The sequence below is a fragment of the Ursus arctos genome, unplaced genomic scaffold, assembly GCF_023065955.2.
Source record: "Ursus arctos isolate Adak ecotype North America unplaced genomic scaffold, UrsArc2.0 scaffold_1, whole genome shotgun sequence".
Lineage (NCBI taxonomy): Eukaryota > Metazoa > Chordata > Mammalia > Carnivora > Ursidae > Ursus > Ursus arctos.
Genome location: NW_026622763.1, coordinates 29,237,389 through 29,261,820, shown reverse-complemented (window position 1 = coordinate 29,261,820; position 24,432 = coordinate 29,237,389). Strand labels below are relative to the sequence as shown.

At 35.5% G+C, this 24,432-nt stretch overlaps 1 long non-coding RNA gene across 1 annotated transcript in view; it reads left to right on the top strand.

Moving 5' to 3' along the window:
• The window catches only part of LOC123001650 (uncharacterized), a 43,041-nt gene extending 33,253 nt beyond the window's left edge, over positions 1 to 9,788 (top strand). The window contains exon 5 of the long non-coding RNA XR_006410743.2: positions 8,121 to 9,788. This is a non-coding gene — a long non-coding RNA (uncharacterized LOC123001650). The remainder of the gene's footprint in view (positions 1 to 8,120) is intronic.
• Positions 9,789 to 24,432: the final 14,644 nt, after the last annotated feature.

The window sequence follows — 24,432 nt, the reverse complement described above, 5'->3', positions numbered from 1 at the left end:
TTAACTCAGGATATTGACTCCCTGAGACAACAGTGACATGGAAACCCACCTTTTGCTAGCATATAACATACTCCAATTTCAAAACAACTTCATTCCCATGTAGCTGATTTGTACAAGTAAAAAGGCATAAACATAAGGGATATACAAAATTAGTTTTTCACTTTGAGATGGGCATTCAATTAGCCATAAAATTAATACTTGGTACATCTGTTTTTCTAATATGGACTGTAAATGACAGTGGTGTTCAAAATTGGGAATTCAATTTGAGTTTATAGTTGCACTATTTAAGAAAGTGCATCCCTAGTTGCTAAGACAGCAATGTCAGCAGTTAGAAACAGATGGGGCTATGTCCTAGGATTGTCACATCTTGTGTAGGCTGCACAGGTCTCCTTTCATGTAGCAGGAGATGCCAATGCTACCTGTATCTTAGGGTTGCTCAGATGATCTTATGAAATGATATGTATCATTTATCAAGCACTCAGTAACTTCTAAAGACTTTTTTCATGCTTTTCTTGCAACAACCCCTTCCAACTCACCCTTATTCCTCAGTCTAGGCGTGATGGAGTATAAGCTTGTTGGCTAACCAGGTCCTGCACTTGTCCACCTTTTACACTTTGCTGGGTCACCCACCTTCATGCACAGTTGCCTTCTCCTAGTTTCCACCTGTTAAAAAATGGCCTACTTAGGGGCGCCTGGGTGGCTCAATCGTTAAGCGTCTGCCTTTGGCCCAGGGCACGATCCTGGGATCCTGGGATCGAGCCCCGCATCGGGCTCCCTGCTCTGCTGGAAGCCTGCTTCTTCCTCTCCCACTCCCCCTGCTTGTGTTCCCCCTCTCGCTGGCTGTCTTTCTCTGACAAATAAATAAATAAAATCTTTAAAAAAAATGGCCTACTTATTAAGGCCATGCTTAGAGACCCTTATTTATGAAATTTCACCTGATTTTCCCCGCCTAATGCTGAATTGAAATGGCTCTTTATGAAATTATGCTGCTTCTTTTTACACTTTTCATATTTTTCCTGGGATTATATGAATTTGTGAGTGTGCACTTGTAACTTCTTAAGATGAGGAAACATATGCATAGAAAGCAAAAATCAGACCATAATAATGTAGCTGAGTTTGATCACCTGGCTATATCTATCTGTCTCCATCAATCCACCCATCAATCCACATCACCTCTAACTTTGCTTTCTATCATTCTTCTCTTGCCTATTTTCTTTCTGCAGGTTTATTTCCTAGGTGTCCATTAAATTTCTCCCATGCATGGTCTTTGCACTGGCTGTTTTCTCTGTCTGGGTTATATTTCTCCCAGATATTTACCAGACTAAGTCCTTCACCTCTTTTAAGTCATTGTTTTAATGTCACCTCAGTGCATCTTTTCCTAATCACCTTATTTTAAGTTGCCAACAATTACTGCACTATGGATCCCTTTTACCTCACTACATATTGTCTTTTTTTTCCTCAGCACTAACTACCTTCCAGTTTATGTCACTCATTTATTGTGTTTATTATTTTTATCTAGTCACACTATAACACAAACCTCTCGAATGTTCTTTAGCGCCTAGAAGAGAAGCTGAATTGTAGAGACACATTGATAAGATTTATGCATGTCTTGTGTGGCGGTAGTGTCTTTACTCTCCTTGCAGAGCAGCATTTCACGGAACGACTATAATACAATACCTTCTCTTTCCTCTTCTATTGCCAAAGGTAGTTATTGCTAATTTGGGGTTATTTCTAATTTTCGACTTTTCATAAAGCCAAAATTTGGTTCTTTGAAAATATCAACAAATTAACAGATACTTAGGAAGACTAATTGTAAGAGAAAGAGGAAGAACACAAATTGTCATTATCAGAAATGGAAGAGGAGTTAACAAATCCTAAAGTTAAGAGAATGAAAAGAAAGCAGACGGTTTTTACACCAGCAAATTTGGCTACTTAGAAGACATGAAAAGATCTTTACAATTGTGAGTTAGGCAAAGATTTTTTTAGATATTACAAAAAAAAAAAATCCCCACACAAACAAAAAAATGATAAATTTGATTCTACCGAATTAAAACCATTTGCTCGTCTAAATACAAAATGAAATAAAGGAAAAGGCAGGCAATAGAATGGGGGAAATTATTCACAATACATATATCTGACAGGGGACTTGTAACCAGAATATATAACCACTTCTTATACCTCAATAAGAAGACAAAAACTCAATAATATGTTAGCAAAAGATTTGAACAAGCATTTCAAAAACAATGATAGAATAATGCTATTAGCACATGAAAAGATGCTTAAAATCATTCAGTCGTTAGGGAAATGTAATTTAAACCACAATGAGCTAGACATTTATTAGAATAGCTAAAAATACAAAAGTAGACAATAGTAAGTGTTAAATTAATTACACAAGGAGGCCATTAGGCAGCTCTAATGCTGTGGCAGCCTATCTAAGCAAACCAAAATCTAATCCTGTAAATGCATCAAAGTTACAAAATCAAACTAGGACAGTCAATCACAAACAGCCAACCAGGCTTTAAGCCAATCGAATGATTTCCTTTCTTTGCTTCCCTACTATTTCTATAGAAGTTTTCCTTGTAGTTCCTGTCAGTGGAGCTCTCCTAATCACTTCCAGTTTGGCACTGCCCAGTTGGAATAGATTTTTGCTCAAATAAAGTCTTATAAATTTTAATACACCCCAGTTTATCTTTTAACACAAGTATTGGTGGTGAGGTAGAGGAAATGATACTCCGATATCCTGCTTAAGAGAATATAAAAGTATATTGTTACTTTAAAAAGCACATCGGCATGAATGAATCTCAAAATTGTTATGCTAAATGCAGGGAGCAAGGCACAAAAGATTTAAGACACGTTAAATGCTGGAAAATGCACACCAATATTTGTGACAGAAAGCAGATTGGTTGTGCCTGGGACCAGATGTGGGTAAATGACAAACTGTTAAGTGTCACAAGGAATCTTTTGGAGGTTGTGGAAGTGTTCTGTATCCTTATTGTGGTGGTGGCTTATGTATGTATATATCCATCAAAACTCATCAAATTGTACAATTTAAATGGATGTAGTTTATTTTATGCATATTTTCACTTTCAATAAACTGTTAAAAAAAATAGATGACTCAACCCAATGGGAGATGCTCAAAGGAGCCTCCTCGTGTAATTAAGGAGAAGAACAAGAAGGAAGGAAGGAAGGAAGGAAGGAAGGAAGGAAGGAAGGAAGGAAGGAAGGAAGGAAAAAAGGAAAGGAAAAATAAATGAAGAAGGAAACCAAGGGAACTCAGAAACGGACACAGGCCATTTTTTTTTTTTTTTAGGTTTTTTTTTTTTTAATATTTATTTTGTTATATTAGTCACCATACAGTACATCCCCAGTTCTTGATGCAATGTTCCATGATTCATTACTTGCATATAACACCCAGTGCACCATGCAATATGTGCCCTCCTTAATACCCATCACCGGCCTATCCCAATCCCCCACCCCCTCCCCTCTGAAGCCCTCAGTTTGTTTCCCAGAGTCCACAGTCTCTCATGGTTCATTCCCCCTTCTGTTTACCCCCCCCTTCATTCCTCCCCTCCCTCTCCTCCGATCCTCCTATCTCTCATGTTCCATAAATGAGTGAAACCATATGACAATTGTCTTTCTCTGCTTGACTTATTTCACTTAGCATAATCTCCTCCAGTGCCGTCCATGTTGCTGCAAATGTTGTGTAATCATTCTTTCTGATGGCTGAGTAATATTCCATTGTATATATGGGCCACATTTTCTTAATACAGTCATCTGTTGAAGGGCATCTCGGCTTCTTCCACGATTTAGCTATTGCGGGCAATGCTGCTATGAACATTGGGGTGCATATGGCCCTTCTCTTCACTACGTCCGTATCTTTGGGGTAAATACCCAGTAGTGCAATTGCTGGGTCATAGGGTAGCTCAATTTTTAACTTTTTAAGGGACCTCCACACTGTTTTCCAAAGTGGCTGTACCAACTTGCATTCCCACCAACAGTGTAATTCCCCCTTTCTCCACATCCTCTCCAACATTTGTTGTTTCCTGCCTTGTCCATTTTTGCCATTCTAACTGGTTTAAGGTGGTATCTCAAGGTGATTTTGATTTGAATTTCCCTGATGGCTAATGATTTTGAACATTTTTTCATGTGTCTGTTAGCCATTTGTATGTCTTCATTGGAAAAATGTCTGTTCATATCTTCTGCCCATTTATTGATTTGGTTATTTGTTTCACGTGTATTGAGTTTGGGAAGTTCTTTGTAGATCTTAGATACAAGTCTTTTATCTGTAGTGTCATTTGCAAATATCTTCTCCCATTCCATGGGCTCCCTCTTAGTTTTTTTGACTGTTTCCTTGACTGGAACACAGGCCATTTTGATTCTAATATAATCTAATACTCTGTCTCTTCTGACATCTCATGGTCTTTGGACTGGAAATATTTAACTGAGGGGCTGATTCTATAATTACCATCCAGCCAAATGTCACCAGAAACATATCAGTAATTGTGGTGTTTCTTAATTGTTGTATTAAGGGAAAATGCACCACAGGACATCTCTATAACAAGGTTTAAAAAAAACTTATAGGGACACCTGGGTGGCACAGCGGTTAAGTGTCTGCCTTTGGCTCAGGGCGTGATCCCGGCATTATGGGATCGAGCCCCACATCAGGCTCCTCCACTATGAGCCTGCTTCTTCCTCTCCCACTCCCCCTGCTTGTGTTCCCTCTCTCGCTGGCTGTCTCTACCTCTGTCGAATAAATAAATAAAACCTTTAAAAAAAAAACTTATAAAAGGATTTAGACTTATTTTAGGTGATTTTCATGGGGGAGAAGAGATTTAAAGAAGTGGGACTTTAGATGCCCTCAGAAAGCTGGAGGACAGGCATACCCTGTCTTCTTGTGTTTCACGTTATTGTGCTTTGCAGATACTGCATTTTTACAAGTTGAAGGTTTATAGCCACCTTGCATTGACAAGTCTTTCCAACATCATTTACTCACTTGGTGTCTCTGTGTCACATTTTGGTAATTCTCACACTATTTCAACTTTTTCTGACATTGAAACTGATATAGAAGCTTTAGCGAGTTATCCAAAAGCTCTACCTAAGATAATTAATAAAGGTGGCCACAGTGAACAACAGATCTTTCAATGTAGACAAAACAATCTTATATTGGAAGAAGATGCCATCTAGAACTTCCATAGCTAAAGAGGAGAAGTCAGTGCTTGATGTCAAAGCTTCAAAGGACAGGCTGACTCTCTTGCTAGGGGTGAATGGAGCTGGTGACTTCAAGTTGAAGACAATGCTCATTTATCATTCTGAAAATCCTAGGGCCCTAAGAATTGTGCTGAGTCTACTCTGCCTGTGCTCTATAAGTGGAACAACAAACTGGATGACAGCACATCTGTTTACAACGTGGTTTATTAAATAGTTCAAGCCCATTGTTGAGACCTGCTCAGAAAAGAAAAAAAAATTCCTTTCGAAGTACTATTGCTCATTGATATTAATCTGGTCGTCCAAGAGCTCTGATGGAGATGTCCGATATTAAGGTGTTAATGGGCAGCATCCATTCTGCAGCCCATCGATCAAAGAGTAATTTTGACTTTCAAGTCTTATAATTTAAGAAATAAACCTCATAAGGTTATAGTTGCCATAGATAATGATTTCTCTGATGGATCTGACTTGCAATCTCATGATAAAACTGTAACATTGCTTCTTATGGATGAGCAAAGATCATGGTTTCTTGAGATGGAATCTTTTCATGGCAAAGATGCTGTGAAGATTGTTGAAATGACAACAAAGGATTTAGAATATTACATCAACTCAGTTGATAAAGCAGTGGCAGGGTTTGAGAGGATTGACTCCAATACTGAAAGAAAGAAAATGTGGGTAAAATGCTCAAATGGCATCACATACTATAAATTAATCATTTGTGAAAGGAAGAGCAAATTGATGCAGCAAACTTTATTATTGTCACACTTTAAGAAATTGCCACAGCCACCCCAAACTTAAGCAGCCTTCACCCTGACCAGTCAACAGCCATCAACACTGAGGCAAGACCTTCCATTAGCAAAATGATTATGACTCACTGAGAGCTCAGATGATGGTTTGCATTTCTTAGCAATAAAGCATTTTAAAATTAAGGAATGTACATTTTTTAGACATAATGCTATGGCACCCTTAATAGACTACGGTATAATGTTAGCTTTCATATGCACCAAAAAATTCATTTGACTCACTTTGTTGTGATACTCACTATACTGCGGTGATCTGGAACTGAATGCACAACATCTCCAAGGTGCACATGTAATTCCGTACTTTCTTATTTTAACAAATTTTATCTATTGGAAGCACAAGGTTAAAGCTGTGATTAGTAAAGATCCAGCAGTCACTCATATTCATCAGGATAAATATAGTTTAATCATTTTGTGTCTTGGACACTGGTCTGGTTTCCTTATGTTCAGTCGTGATTATTGCTTTGCTTTGTCTTTGTCTTGATTCATCATGGTCACAGAGTGGTTTTTTTTTTCCGACGTTTATGCTTTATGAAATTGTTTATGCTTAACAGGAGAGCACCTAGACCTACCAGTGAGTGTTATACCAGCTCATGTCACTACCAAGGCCTAGCTGATAATACTTGGCTAGCTCACAGATGTTGGGGGCTGCTTTTCTCTTTCTCAGCTGAAAAAAAAAGCCCAAAACAAACAAACAAAAACTTTGGAAAAATGTCCTCACAAAGGAAGGGGAAAAGTTTGTTTTCAGTGATATTTGAAAAAACAAAACAATATAGAGGCATTGAATGATCTTATGAGTAACTGTAATAATATACACATTCTTAGAAGTTGATGAAATGTATAATTTTAATGGAAATGAATTACCAAAATTGACTAAAATTTTAGCCTGAATTGATTTCACTACAAGGGAACTAGACTGATCAGATCCTTTTCTTTGGAAATTTGGAGTTTATCTGATTAACATTTTTAGTCCTGTCGTGTGCTTTGATCTAAAAAAAGTTGGAGTATTTTTCAAAATTCATATTCTGCCATGTGAATCAGGGTATAGATTGACCTAAAATCTAATGAAAAAATAAATGTGTATTCAGAAGAAAAACAAGAAGTAACATCTTTGATTGACTCCCTGATGTCTTTTTAGTTTCCATTCCCATTTCTCTTCATGATCCAGCTGCATTACTATTCTTGACCTTTATGAGATAGACAGTATCATTTTTATTATAGTCCCATTTTATTTGCCTAAACTAAAAGGAAAAGCTTTTTGTTTCTTGCAACAAAACAGTCCCAAGAAATTTAAGCCTAAACATCATTTTACTGTAACTATAAATATTCAATACAGGAATGAAAGGATGTTTTATATTGAGAAAATATATTTATGTAATAGATGACACTAAGAGGTTAAATAATAGTTCCTGCTTTGGTAATGTTAATTTATGTCTTTCATTGTTGATGCTTTATCATAACACGTCTAAGACAGACATGCTCTTCAGAAATACCTAACAAAGATTTTAAAATTTCATATGATCGTGTCTAATAGAGAACTTGTGAGTTTGAATATCTCAGATTGATGTCTAGAAAGGGAGGAGAAGTTAAAAGAGAGGAAAACAAAAGTGGATTTCTACCATTAATATTAGACAAGTTTGAATTCAGCGACAAGAGCATTAAATGATTAAGGGAATATTTATCAAATTTATGATCTATGATAAAGATAAATCTCTTTTGAGTCCATGCACACCTAATAGAATAGCATTACAATGTAAAGTAAAACCTGAGAAAATATAGTAAAATTATGACACAGTTCTATATATTGGAAAAGTTTAGCATATTACTCCAAATCCTTGAAAGTCCGCTTGGTTAAAATATATGAGCCTATATATGGATTTGCATATGAATGATACTGACTATTCTGTTGATAAAAATGTATCTGTCAAAGGTCTGTGTGGATGACAAACTCTGTGGTAACACAAGACCCCTTCTCAGTGTTCGTGCATTGGTGTAGTACCCTCCCCTTGAGTGTAGGTGGGAGCTGTAACTTGTTTCTAGCCAATAGGATATGGCAAAACTGATAGGATTTCATTCCCACGATTGTGTTACATCATGTAAGGTTTTGTCTTCTAGAAGACTCTCACTGTTTCGCTGTCCTTGAAGAAGCAAGCTGCCAAGTTTGAACTAAGAAAGGACCACACAGTACAATACTGTGCTGACCTCTAAAATCTTAGATGCACCCGGTGGACAGCCAGCCTAAAACTGAAGCTCTCAATCTTGTAACCTGAAAATGAATTCTGCCAGCAGCTTAAGTGAGCTTCCAAATTGACTCCTCTTCAGTTGACCCTCCAGCTAAAAACACATCCCAGCTGACATCTTTATTGCAGTCTGGTGAAACCCCAAAGCCAATAACCTGATTAAGCCACACCTCCACTCCTGACCCACAGAAACCGTGGGAAAATAAATATGTATTGGTTGAAGCTGCTGAATGTGTGGCACCTCGTTACACACCTAGAAAACAAATGCCGGTACCGGTCCCCGAAGTAGAGGGCTTCTGCCCAAAACATCTACAAAGGTGGAAGCGCTGTTTGAACTGTGAGTGGCTAAAGACTGGAAGAATTTTGAGGAGCATGATAGAGAAAGCCTAAATTGCCTTGAGCATATCGTTAGGGGAAATCTGCAGATTAAAGATACAGTTGGGTTGTGCGGGTGGCTCAGCCGGTTAAGCAGTCGACTTTCGATTTCGGTTCAGGTCATGATCTCAGGGTCGTGAGATGAGCCCTTGATCTGGCTCCGTCCCCAGTGCACAGCCTGCTTGTCCCTCTCCCTCTGTTCCTTCCCCTGTGCTCACGCTGTCTCAATAAGTAAATACATAAAGTCTTTTAAGGAAAGATGCAGTAGGTGAGGGCTCAGAAGGCAATGAGGGGCATGTTCTTACAAACTGGAGCCAGAGGGACCTCGTGATGAAGTGGCAGAATGCTTAGAGCAGTTGGCTCCTGCAGTTCCATAGAGCTGAACTCGTGGGTGGTAACTTGGTCACCTACCTGAGGAGATTGCTTAGACAAGTATTGAAGACGGTCACCCTTTGTTCTTGCTGCTTATGGAAATATGTAAGAGGGAGACCAGCTGAGGTAAGAAATGTTAAGTAAATGGAAATGAGGACGCGGGACCTCTGCACACCTTCAGAGTGGTGTCTTCCAGGCACATCAGCAGGACCGAAGACAGAAGATTCTCTGGAAAAGATACATGAGTGTGGCTTTGCTCTAATGGAGTGGACTTAAATAAATGGGAGACACATAATGTTCTTGATAAAATTATTTTAACAGACACAATGCCTGTTTAGTCCAAGCCTTTAGCTTGGACTAAAATGTACAGAGAGAAGACAAAATGCAAGGTGGCTACTCGACACCCCCAGAATTCTGTCTCATTCTTTCTCTATCTATATATATTATGTTCTACCTCTAATTAAATATGTTTCAAAGCAACTGTCTTTGTGTTATTAATTTCAAAAGTATATTTTGCTTTAAATGGAAAAAATACGTACATAAATTTATGTAAACCAATATAAATATATAAATATCTTGCCTATACTTTCAATTCTATTTTGCCTTTTCCAAAAAAAGTTATGTTTATATTTGATTTCTTTTCATTTTAAAATTAACATTAATTTTAAAATATATATAAACATATATATTTTACTTTACTACCTTTGGCTTGATTTGCTACTTCTTTTCCTGGATTCTTGAGAAGCCATGTATATGGAAAATTTGTTTTATAAATAAACTTAATTAAGATCATAAATTTCTCTCTTATATTGCTCCCAAGCTTGTCTCTTTAACCTGTGAATTAGTTTGACGAATGTTTAAAGTGTCTAAATGAATTTAATATTTTGGGGTCTGATTTATTGCCTTTAATGTTATAGATATTAGGGAAGGTTTATATCGAATATTTAGAGTTTTTGTAGCAGATGCATATTAGTTATGGATTAACCGTTATTTAAATTTCTGCCTAATACAATATATGTTCTATATATAAAAATGGATTTCCTGAAATTGTGTCATCTAAAGCTACTGATGTACTAGTATTAAAATCTCTCACTGTGATTGTGGTCGTTTCCCAAAGTTACTGCATAATCTGTCTGTTTTTAACTTTAATTATCTAGAGAAGCTTTCTGATGTGCGAATCGAGGTGATAGGGGGCAGAAAGCCAAAGAATTTTGTTTCTGATGTCTGTCACTTCAATTTAAATTTCGTAAGTTAATATGATCAATTATTTTTAAGAAAGAAAAAGTTGTATGAAATGTTATGACTAGGCCAGAATAGGAACCTAGGGGTAGATCATAGAAAGACAGTCTCCACATTTTATCTGAGCCCCAACCATCCCTAACTTCCCATTAAGAATGCATCGTGTATCTATTAGTCACAAGTTTGTATACATTCTTCTAAGACCTATTTATATTTTAATCCACTACCTTTTCAGCATAATGAGTCCTTTATGCACTTTGCTTACAGAATACATTTATACTACTTTGAATTTGTTCTCCCATCTACAATGCTTTCTTTAAGGGTCACGGGATGGAGAAATCTGAACTGTATATGGACTAAAAATGCACGGCCTTATTTTCAGTTTAAAATCGCAAGATTGGTTTAGATAATACTTATTCTTGATATGACAATGAAAACTTTCTAAATGCATCAAGGATTTCCCAGAAAAAGATACATTAAACCTTTGGGTACCAAATAATCTGCTGTTATTCTTTCTTGCATGCATATACTTGTACACTGCAGTGGCTACTTTATTTACATTACACAGGAGAGTGCCATTTAAGCCATAAGTACAACTCTACATAATTCAACTTAGTTTAAACATCTTGCTAGAGGAATTGTAATCAAATTTAGCTTCAGGACATACTGTAGACTAATACAAAAGCTCTATATGCACAGTTAAGATTATACTACAAATGTGGTTCCTATTTTATTATTTGATGAATGGTATGTCACAAAGTGTTATGTGATTCCATAATAAAAGATGCTATTATAATGCCTCTGCCCAGAAGGACAAAGTTAATCTTGCCGAGAGGACTTGAACTCTCAAAGTCTAGAGTTAAGTAAGTTGCCTCGGGGCTCATTCTTTTGAGTTCTTGGAGTGGAAGAAAATCTATGTGGGCACCAAATCAGGTCTCCCAACTGTATTAGGATTCCAAAAGCATGCTTTCTAGATGTTACATCGCTTATGTCAAGTATTACTTTAAAACACATATACACTTAGATGTCTTTAAACCATTAAAGCAGCTATCCCTATCAAACTCAGCAAAAAGTTCCACTTGTGAACAAATAAGTGCAGTAGTTTAGATTCAAGCAGCAGGGATGTGTACACAGCCCAACCACGAATTACTTTCACATAATGAACTTCCTCCTTGAACCATCTCAATTCCATTAAAGCTGTCTAAGAAAAAGCATTCTCTCCACAAGAGTACACAATGCAAAATAAAAAATCTGGGAGCCATAAAATAAGTTAATTGATTGGATTGTATCATTGGTACGCTGTGTTTGAACAGATGAGCTGCCTACTAGGTATGCTTCATTGGAAGAAAAATCCCATCAGCAATCCCCGTGTATCCCAGAGCACGATGCAGCTGGGATAACGTTGACCACGTGTGGTTAATAAGTGAAAAGTGTGGGTCTCCAAACTAGAGGACACCTTGAATACTAACTTAATTTTTAATTTTCCTTAAACTAAAACTACATTTTTATTTTATTGATTTGTAAAGAAGAGAGCCTAGACAAAACATATTTTGTGAAGATTAATTTAGGTCCTCATTTTAAAGAGATCATCCCCTAATTTTGTGTAATAGAGTTAGTAATATGGTCAGTAAAGTTTTTCTAACCTATAAGGACAAAATGAAGCTTCACATGTTTTTTATTTTTTTGCGTTATTTACATCATATACTTACATATATAATATATAATATGAACATCAAAGCTTTGACATTCCTGAAAACTTGAGGACTCAAAACAAGAAACATAATCATCTGGAAGAATTGTTGGAATAGTAACTCTGAGATGAAAAATCATGATTGGCTAAGAGAAGGCATTTAGAATGAAAGTATTTAACAATAGCACCACTAGTGCAATGCTATTAATAATAGACAATTGGGACAGAGTTCATAATGACTTAATCCCTAGTCCATTAACTTTTATGAATTTAATAAAAATCTATTAAAATGAAAATATGCCACATTGAAATTACCAAGCTTGAATATGCTTATTTTTGATGAGTTTCTAGAATGCATTCTGGTATGAATTTCCACCATCTAAGTGAACTGTGAAACAAATTGCTTTATTTACCGTTATCCTAGATTTTGTTTTAGCTTGTCTCTTTCAGTTATTCGTAGAAACCAATGTGCAGTATAACAAAACAAAGTATTACAGAAAGTTCAAATTATTTTCACCGAATTTGTAGAAAACCAGCTATTGTTTAATGAACCCTGATGCTGCAGTTACTGATGGTTAAAACAAGAAGTTAGAAATAAATCACTGTTTTTCTCTTCCTCATTTGAAAGTACTTGGCATTTTGCTACTGTAAAAACCATAAGGCCCAACATATATTTTCAAATGATTTTGTAATGTACTGAGAAAACTATCCAGACACATTAGAACGATCAGTTGTTGTTTAGAGAAAACTGTGATCAGAGCTACTGTCTTCCAAGCCGAAAAAATTAAAAAATTAGAAAAAAATAAGCTCGGTTAGTGGCATCTATGCTGGGAGAACAACACCCCTAGCACGTTTCCTGGTCCTTCTACATTAAGTAGTTGCCCTCAATTACACTGGTACTTTTACCCAGAAATGGTAGATTTGTCATTTTCTCTGAGCGTGGTATAGAATGTCTTCCTGACATAGATTTAGTTTTTAACGCCCCCAATTTGAAGTTTTTCACTTGCTTCAGTGCATCTACACTAGTTTTGTAATTCCCGTCTCTAAAAGTTTGCTCCAGCCTTTGTATCATTCCATCCAAAACACACATATTTGCTGTGAATTTTTTTTACGTGGAAGTTTAGCATTGATTTCTCCAGAATAAAACGTTAAGGAAAATAGCATCTCAAATCCAGCATGATTTGGATGAGATGATACATTCTATTGTCAACTTCGTTCATTGAAATGATCTTACTTACTTTCAGCATCGCCTCAATACACATGAAGTTTCCGTATATAGCTTCTGAGGAGTATAAATGCCTTTCCAACTAACTCGGAAAGGAACATGTACGGTAAAGAAAAAAGTGTGGCTTACTCTGTTTAGAAAAAACGTAAAACATTTTCTTATTTAGCTTAAAGGGTGTTCTTAAATTAAGGAAATTTGTTTCTAAAGAAATCGTACAGATGATGAGCTGAAAAAAAAAACTGTCTTTTCTTTCCCCAGCTCCATGGGTTGATGTTCTAGGATCTTTAGAAATGTAAATATTTAAGTGAGAATACATATCACCGCAGGGTATTTTAACTGTCACAATGAAGGATAGTAGTAAACTTACCAAATAAAGATGTAAGCAATAAAACGAGAAAATGTCTTGGCTGAGCATAATAATAATAATAATAATAATAATAATAATAACTGCAATAATAAAGGAAGAAACAGCAACAATGAGGGCTGTAGTGACTAACACTGATTTAAGACCTATTATTTTACAGGCAAAAGAAAAGACAATTTCTCCATCACTTTATTAAAACAGTATAAAGAATTTATGAAATGTGAACAAATTTCCAAGATACACCATGCCTAGTTTAGAAAGGCAAATTATCTAAGTGACTAGGTTCCTACATTTCTCACAGAGAGTGAGAAAGGGTCAGAAAGACTTACGAAGTTTGATAAATGTAGTACTAAAAGAGAAGAGCAGATGACCAATGGGGTTTCAGTTGCTCCTTTAGAATATAAGGAGAACCACATTATGGAGTATGCTTACAAGGCGATATTGAGACTCCGCAACAATTATGACAAGGACTCTGTGAGGTCTGCGACCCTTTTTCGTTTTGCTTTTAGAGAGAGAGAGAGTGCATGAGTGGTGGGGAATGGCAGAGGGAGAGAGCTCAAGCAAACTCCCCACTGAGTGTGGAGTCTATGCAGGACTGGATCGCCAGACCCTGAGATCATGATCCTGAGATCATAGGTCCACACTTAACCAACTGAGCCACCTGTGACCGTATATGTAACATTGTGTATATGTGTACTTTTTCCAAAACATATGTTGTCAATTTTTACAATCATTTTTATCTGCAATAGACTCTCCCTCCTCTTTTAAAAAAATATTTATTTGTTTATTTACTTTTCAGTAAAATCCTGTATGTTCCGAAAAGTAAGGAAGCCAGGAACTGGAAACATTGCATCCACATTTGGTCTGCACTTGGGATAAATCCCAAACTCAAAATGTAATGTCCTGCCCACTGAAGAAAGAGAACACAAGGCTTACAAAACCACTAGAGATTTTGGTAGAAGAAACTTGGATAATGTTGACCTCCCATGGGTACTAATAGGCCCATTTCTCGATTAGAAAATTAAATTGCTCTGAAAGAAACAGCTGGTAAGAAGCAAAACTGGGATTTGGATGCCACCTTGTTTTCTGCTATACAGTGCAACTGTAAGAGAGCACAACCTGGTGAAACGTCTCTGATCCATGAATAACATGACAATGCAAAGGGCAAAGAGTGCAAGAAGGGAATAATGTAGGAAATGCCAAGCTGAAGACATTGGTAAATAGTTTTACATTGTTTTGGCTCAATTCGTGTTAAGTAATAGCTTGCTGTGATTTTAAACTCTAACGTTAAAATAATTTAAAAAATACAAATATACAGTTACAGTACAATTATAAATCTAATTAAATCTCTATTGTTACTAGAATTTATCCAAATTGGAAAGTAGATTTTAATTGCATTTTCAAAAAGATTCAAAGTGTAATGAACTCAATGGGGGGGACTAATTCCTATTGTCTCAGCATATATCCGTATACTATTTTGAAATATAAAGTAGATTTTCATTTAGAAGATGGCAGCTCTAATCCGTTGTTGAGTATCCTCTTTTATTTATTTACTAACAAGTCATTTTTTTCCACCCACAAAGGAAAATTCCTTTAAGAATTAGTTCTACCGCTATATAAAGTTATCTTGAAAAATAGCAGCATTACAAATCAGAGGTCCAGGATTATGTTAGTTGTAATATTTATCCCTGAAATCATTTAAACACCTTTCATAATATAAATCTTTGTACACTATAGCTCATTTAACAGCCATTAACACATCTTCCATCTTAAGTCAAGTGTACCTACTAATAATGACTTAATTTTATTACTTAGACATGGTTTTACATTATTGGCAATCTTATATGAAGTCTGTGCAGTGTAATATGTAAAACTTCTGCAAAATATATTGGTAATCTCTTGATATATCATTTTGGGGCTACAATTTAATAAACAATCACATTTAGAATATAATTGTAAAATCTGCCTTTTGTAAGGCAAAATATAAAATAAAATGTTAATAAATCTAATTTAAAAGATTGAGTAAAAATGAATTTATAACATTTAAAAATCACTTAAAGCAGGGAACTCACTGTGAGTACATATAATAGAACTGAATGTACGTATATTTCAAGCATTTACACACACACACACACACACACACACACACACATTATTGCCAGAAATACTAACAAGAATAATTAAATCAAGAACAATCCTCAGAAATTTAAAATTAGCCTCCTTAGGCTGGTACTGATTTATTTAGTCAAAGGAAATCTTACATTAAGCAAAATCTCAGTGTGAAATATACCATTGGTTGCTCAAGGTTTATTTCATTTTTACTGATACAGTTCTAGAGTGCAGAATTTAAAAAGTAAGCTTATTCTAAATATTATATTTAATTGATAATTCTTTAACTTGATTTCACTTCTTGTTTCTTCCTGTATTATCTGTGGGAAATTGAGTGAATAAAACTCCTAACATGATGAAACATTGTATGAGAATTTCCATTTTATGCCTCAGTTTTCTTCTCTTTATCCAGTGATCAAAATACTAATAACCATATAAGTCTACTGCAAAGATTAAATTTATTATTAAATGTTTCATTTTTAATGTTATTTTGTATAGTTTTAATAATGTAATTTACAAAAGAATAATGTAATTTCCAATTGTTATTTGATAGTATATAGAAATGCAATAGATGATTGTTTTCAACCTTCTATTTAGTTACTTTACAAAATTTGTTTTTGTTGCAGTAGCTATTATGTACATTCTTTAGGAGGTTTTTGTAGATTTCTTGGGACTTTCTATGCCTGCTCATGTAGCCTACAAATAAAGAATGTTTTATTTCTTGTTTACCAAACTGCATGCCATTTATATGGTTTTCCTGACAACTTGAAATCGGCAGGACATCTACTACATTGTAGAATAGAAGTGGTGAGAGTTGGTATCCATGCCTTGTTCCAGATTTTAAGAATGTATTCAATGATATCAGCTCAAGTTTTTGTTTTTAATTTGTGGTTTTTTGTTTTTTTTTCATAGGTAGCCTTTACTAGATTGAGGGACTTTCTTACATTTCTAGTTTGCTGAAAGTTTTTATTACGAATGGACGTGGAATAGTTCAAATGTGGTGGGGTTTTTTTGCATCGAGATGATTGTATTATTTTCCCCTTTATTCTGTTCATTTGGTGAATTATACTGATTGATTTTCAAACATTATATCCCTGCATTTCTTGCATAAACCATTCTTATCCATGGTTTGTTAATTGTTTCATATATAGGTGAAATCATATGTAAATGGATTTCACTAGCATATTTGGCAAATTTTAGCAAACTGAAATTTTTACCTTTTCTATGTTTATGAGGGATATTGGTCTGAGATTATTTTTCTTACAATGTCTTTGTCTAGTTTTGATATCAAGATTTTTATGATAAATTGACTATATTTTAGCATTTCATATTATCTTCAATATTGATTTAATTAGACTTTCATTTATTTGTTTATTTTTATAATGTAGAGATAGGGAAACTGGAAATGTTTTACAAGAGTAGGGTGAGTATAGTCGTAGAAACTCGCATTTTCTGGCACTGCAGCCCAAATATTTGCATATACGAGTAGATCTAGACAAGATAGTATAAAACTCCATGAGAATGGGCATTAGGTGGGGCGCCTCGGTGGCATAATGAGTTAGGTGTCCAGTCTTGGTTTCTGTTCAGGTCGTGATCTCAGGGTTGTGATCTCAGGGTTATGAAATCAAGCCCCGTGTCGGTCTCTGTGCTGAGCACAGAGTCGGCTTCGAGTTTCTCTCTCCTTCTTCCTCTGCCCCTCCCCCCTTATAGGTAAATGAATCTTTAAAAAAAAAATAATGAGCATCAGGAAAAAATTAGTAGTGAAGCTTCAGTCTTGCTTCTCCTTCTGAACTGCAAGAGAGACTATGAAATAGGGTGACCTACTCTCCATCCAAGATCTCTCTGTAGGATAGCAATAGCTGGTATTTTGCATGCAGATTTTGCATACTTTGGCATGATAAATAAAAACTGATCACAAGTTTAGTGGTCTACGTAAGATGGAAGCAATCCTGACAAGACAAGGAGGTAGGGCAAAAGTGAGGTTTGGGTTGAGGGAGCTATGACTACAATAACGTTTTTTCAGTAAATGAAGGCAAGATTCAAGATCGTCAGTCATTGAAGCTGGAAGAGGCCTGTCACACCTTCTAGGAGAGCCAGTGACTGTGATAGCCAAACTACACTCAGCAAAGGGTCTGAGAGTCAATGGACTTCTTCAACAATGTGGCTTCTCTGACACTAGAACAATATATTATCCCCTATCTTCCATCTCAGGAGTTTAACTCCTACCAGGAATAAACAAGAGAAGAAAGAAGGTGAAGAATTTCAGGAAGACTATCTAGGTACTCCAAAAGAAACAAAACTGTGATTCATGATAACTAAGAATAATAAGTGAATTTGGATGAGAAGTCACATGTTAGACTGAGAGTCTAACGAATAGGATAAATGGCCTTCACTAGACAGATTATGGCCTCAAGTGTAAAGAGAGCTCAACTTTACAAAGTAACAATTCTCTTACATCTGCGCAGCACTTTGTAAATCATGACACTTTTACATGTAGAATCAAGATATTCTTAAGTAACATCATTCTATTATAAAGATATTTTTCTTAAAATAACCTATACTCCATACTCTCTTCAACTCCCAGGTTATGTTCTAAAATATGTTTCATACCCCGTCCAAGGCAAATAGTAACAACAGAGGAAGTGATTCACAGTAATCTAGATTATTCAGTCATAAAATGGAACATCTGAAAAACTGACTTGCTAAGCAATTATCATATGTATTTTCTCATAGCAGGCAGTCCTCTAACTTACAAACAGATTGAGTTCCAAAAGTTCATTTGCTAGAAGATTTGTAGAACTCAGAACATATTTTCCCTCTAGGAACAATGCTGGATGTGGTAGTTAGGTTATTACACGAGACCAAAAGCCTATCAAATCCATAATAGTTAAATTTAGTTTAATAAATGTTTACTGAACACTTATGGTAAGCACTGCTTGCATTAGGCTCTGAGGGTACAACAATTCACAGCATTGCATTCATAGATCCAAGATTTATCTCAATTATTAATATATGTTTGCAATAGATAAATACTTATCGGACACCTACCTTAGACACTGGAGGTATAATGTAAGCAAGATATGGGTTTTCTTTCAAAGAGCATGCTTTGAAGTAGAGAGAGAACATATACCCTCTTGATGAAGTTATGTATTGCTAAAGTGGTGTCATAAGGAAGGCTCTGGATGCTCTAAGTGTTAATAAGAGGGGACGCTGCTCTTGTTTGGTGGATGATTTCTCAGGAGAAGGCTGACATAAAGAATTATTGGGGTTTACCTAAACGAATCTGTGGGAAGAGTGGGAGGAGAAAGATTTCCTGGCATGAATAGAAGTCCTTAGGGGAGATAATACATTTAGAGGAGTTCCAGCAGTTATGCATCTTGGGTTGACTACACATAAGTAATGAACAAATTGATGAAATATACATAAGTCAGGGATTGCCTGATAATTAGGTTATGTTGCATAAGTACATTAAAAAATCTAGCTGAATTGAAAAGTATTCCAATTAGGCATCCAATTATATTTCCAGTAAAAAATATGGTTCATTATGGCTTTCTAAAAGTCCTGGTCCAATACATGGGAATAATTGGAAGGTTTTTCACCTTGTTGTTGCTGTTGTTGTTGTTGTTGTTGTTGTTGTTGTTCTTCTTCTTCTTCTTCTTCTTTTATTCCTGAATAGAACCTATTGTGAATGAGCCATGATTTCACTGCCAGATATAGTCTAGGCTGAGCACCATGTTGTGTCTATGATGATCAATTTACTGATACAATGTACTTCATATATTAGATTGTACAGCAATGCCCCCACCATGAATCACGATGTCCGGTGTTCATAGCCTTCTGACACTGACTCTGGACTTGGCCCTAGGACTAAATTTGGCCAATAGGACATTAGCAAATCAGACACAAGCAGAAATTTGACGGGCACTCACAGTGTGGGAGTAGTCCTCAATTGCTCCTGGAAATTCTTCTCCTGTCAAGTAAATATGCCTAGGTTGGCCTACTATAAACTTGTAGTCTAGCCAATAGCCAGTCCCAACTGCCACACACATGTATGAAGCCATTTTAGAACACGCAGCCTCATTTGAGCTGCTGAGTTACTGGGCTTCTTGAAGGACCCAGAAGACAGCAGCATTACAGGCCAACGGAGTCCAGCACAACATGCTGACCCACATGATTATGAAATGGCAGTTGCTTTAGGCCACTGTGTCCTGGTATGATTGGTTATAGAGAAGCAAACAACTGATGATATTCACAAAAATATTTTGGGAGATCAAATAACCCATTTTTCAGAAGGCAAGTGTTTATGGATTCATAAGAGAGCTAGTGCACCACTAATAAAATCTCTATTTTCTGCTATAGTGTGAAATTCCTGAAAACTTTATAAATGCAATGTCACACCATTTACTTCTTCATCCACTCGCCCTTCCATTCATTAACAACTTTCATCGAAGAGCCACCACAAGCCAGATACTGTACTAGTTGCTTTGTATGCAAAGGTAGCTAAGATATAGCATCTCTGTGGTCTTGCCTTCCATCAAGGAAGAAATGCAGACAGGTAGACATGCATTCAATACTAAAGGTTAAAAGGGTTGTGGGAGATCGAGGATCCCCCAGGACAAAGGCTTCCAGAAGTGACTTCCTGGAGAAGGAAACATATCCGCTAAGCCTGCCTCCAGGGTCTACACTTATAATCATTTATATGTGTAGTTTAGATCATTATTAAAAGACTGTGTTATAAGTAGCAACTCTCCATTGCTATGGTATTTTAGCTTCTAATGTTAATAGTACGAAGATGAAATTGAAGTTCTCTCTCTGTTATTCATCAGGCTTAGATCTGGGGCGTTCAAAAAAATTCTCAGGGTTTATTCAAAAGGCCCATGTTAAAATTTAGACTGCTGTAATGTGTTAAGATTAGTATATGAAATGCTACATATGTCCTGATGCTCTTTACTTCCCAGATATAAAATCCTCTACAGAATTCATAACAACAAACCAAACTCAGCAAATCAATGGAAAGGACAGACTTGAAATAGTTATGCCAGATAACAGTGAGACCAAAACTTTCTCTTGCATTGAGGCTGACAGTAATAAACTGTAATCAAATTTGAACTGCAGTCATGGGAAAAGGGTGGATTCCATCCACGTTCTTGGTCTCCTTGGACTACTTTCAACCAGTAGGTTTCACTTTGTTCGTTCATGTACAATACCCATGTCTTTGCCAAAATGTACATAATGACCTTCCTGGTTTTCAATAGCATGGAATCATTATGGGCTTAAAGAACCTCTCATGCCACATTATCATCATGTTTATTTTATAATGCTCCTTCAATTGAACTTTAAGATTTTGCATATGCATCTCCTTAAAGAAATCCCTTTTTAATAGGAACAGTTATGTAAGACATGGAAGTACACTCTATCAATTTACAGATGAATTTTAAGAATATCTTCCAGGATATATATGTACGTGTGTGTGTGTTCTAATAACCCTCAAACAAGATAATAGTATGTATAAATATGTTGCATGCATATTCATTTTACCACTTGTGTACAGATAAAAGAATACTTATTTATGTGTAGAAACATACAGACATTGCATGCATTATTACCTGAACAAAAATAAGTAAAGCTTATATATTTAAATGTCTCATGGTTACCTGTTACAGATTTCAATTTTCGGGGTCATTTATGCCCTTGAAACCATTTTTCAGTTTTTCCAGTTCATAAGTAAATACCAGCCACAATTCTCACCAATCCACTATCCTTCTTCTTCTTTTCTAAGATTTTATTTATTTATTTGAGAGAGTGAGAGAGAGCACAGAGGAAGGGTGAGAGGGAGAAGCAGACTCCCCCCTAAGCAGAGAGCCCAATATGGGGCTCGATCCTAGGACCCCAGGATCATGACCTGACCCAAAGGCAGACACTGAACTGACTGAGCCACCCAGGCTCCCCTTCACCATTTTTCTTCTTTTTATTTATTTATTTAATTTATTTAATTAATTTATTTATTTTACTATCTTTCTTCTTAATTCTAAGTTCAACGTTTATGTCTATCCAAACCCTCCCTCAGACATCGTGTGTGTGTGTGTGTGTGTGTGTGTGTGTGTGTGTGTGTGTCTGTGAAAGAGAGAGAGAAAGAGAGATTGATAATCAGTAACCAGAAGGCTGGAAAAAGATGTGATTAAAATTGATAGCAATAATGTCACTGGCATATCTCTCCAACACCTTTTCAACAAGTAATGTTGGGATAACGGACAGCCACATGTGAAAAATAGGAACCATAACCAAGACTTGATATTTTTTACAAAATTAGTTCATAATGATTCGTGCATATAAATAAATGTACAATAAAAATCTATAAAACTCTTAGAAGAAAACATAGGAGGAAATCTTCATGATCAGTAAATAATTTTCTAGCATGACTCCAAAAACATGTTCCTTTAAAGTTGGTAAGTTGGACTTTACCAAAATTGAAAACATTGCTCTGTAAAAGGCACTGAGATAATGAAAAGACAAATACAGACTCTGGTGGAATTAACTATCCAACGAAAGTCTCATATTAAGACTATACAAACAGCTCTCAAAACACAATAGTAAAAAACTCAAGTCAGATTAAAAAACTGTGAGGAAACGTGAACATTTTAATAAAGAGGCGATACTGATAGCAAATAAGAACACACATAAAAATATTCCACATTCTTAGGAAATACAATTAAAACCATGATGAAATATTACTATATTCCCCTTGAAATAGCTAAATTTTGGAAATAAATCAAATTATAGTGAGGATGTGGAGCGACTGGAACTCCTCATAATTGCTGGTAGAGAAGGTAAAACATTAAGAAACAAACTAGAGAAGGATTTGCCAGTTGACTTTCTTTTTCGTGGAAATTTTTTTCTTCCTAGATTTGTGAGTTCCTTAGGATTCCCTGATATCTTACTTTCTGCTTATGGTCTGAGCCCCAAGCCACCTTGGAATTGGAAAATGTCCTGAGATAAATCGTAGTGGATAATGTAATCATCTCAATGCAAAAAAACAAATTACTTATTTCATGAATTATTGTATGACTGCCTCATACCATTATCAGGAAAAACCTACTTACTTTGTTTTAATGAAAGAAAAAAAACCAAAACACAAACTTTCCCAGTTTGTCCCCAAACTTTTTTAAACATGACAATTTTCATTTTCTAAATTTTTACAGTAATTTATATACATTATTTTATTTTCCCTTATCTTACGTTATCATAAAGTAAAGCATTCTTATTAACACAGGACCTAGAATATTGCTGTTGCAAAATGAACTTGTTGCAATACTTTCCTTGCAATTCAATCTTTGTTTTAATCGGACTAGTCTGCATCAAAGCATAAAACTGTTATTACTAAATTATAGTCATATTTCAAATATCATGCACTCTATTTTTCTTTTCTGAATGCACCTAAAGATACCCAGGTATCTTTAAATAAGATATATTATTTCAATTAAAACTCAGTCAAGATCCAGAGTTTTGTTATTTAAAAACAGAGCTAAGTGCTTTTTCAAGAAAAGAAAATTGTATTTTTGAACAAGATGGTTTAATGCATTAGAAAATATTGATTTCCCCTTTATCAATTATAAAATACAAAACAGGAAATAATGTAGGTATTGAGAATCATTCCTATTAATGTTAAAATAATTGAAACTACCATCTACCTGAATTTTAAAGTATGTTTCCAAATAAAAACTAAACTTTAAAAGAATGAAAAAGTCAAAGAACGTTAAAGGCTAAGCCATCCAACAGTTTTTAATTAAGTGAATTGAACATGTAGTTAGTAAAGTTTAGTAACGATTGCATGTGGTTAGAGACAATTTTGTTGTTTTTAAACTAGAAATATGTCACATACATCCAAATAAAAAATACTACACATACTTTCTTAAATGCTTTTGAGCCAAATTTGAATGTCTAAAACTCATACGTTTTTGCAAAATTGTTCCTTATTTAACCAAAATGATTTGATTTCTAATTATACTTCTTAAAGGACTTACAGTACTGAGTTTTTTATTTGAATATTTAGATGATGTTTATAGTAATGACAACAGCATCCGCAAATACAGTTTCTGCCAGGCACTGAAAGTAACAATTTCTCTAATCTTTATAACAACTCTCAAAGACACACGTTATCACCCTCATTTTTGAGAATGTCAAGGTTTTTAGATTGCCAAAACTCATATGGCAGGTAAGCGGCAGAAGCAGGATGTCAGGCCAGGTCCCCTGCCTCGAAATTCCCTGATACTTCAACTTCACATGAACATCTTTTCAACGATGTTAGTGGTGATTTGGAAAGCTCAGCAAGATCCTTTCCTGTACATTTTAAGGAATACAAGCCCACTGAAAATAAAACAGGTGATATTCTTTTTTGCTGTTTGCACAAAATATCTGATGTGTCAGAGATTCAAATAAAGCTGTTTCTTATAATACCTTTGGAACAATTATGCCACCTGCAGTCATTAACTTGAAAGACTGGAATTTATAAATGCAAAAGTAACACATGACATGGGGATGAGAAAAGGTAAAGTGAAATGCAACCTGATAACTCTCTATTTACTGCCTTGTATCATTATATGAACAACGTCTGTTGCAATGTATCATTTGGTGTGATGAATATCCCTGACGAATGTGACCTTTGATATTTCCAATATTCTATAAGGTCTCAAGCCTCTCTGCTGACCGTTTTTTCAAGCCAATGATTATTTTACACACCAGTTGTAAAAGCAATTGTCATAGAACAAAACAAATTAAAGAGGTGAGCGTTTTTTTTGTTTTTTTAAGAGCAAGCA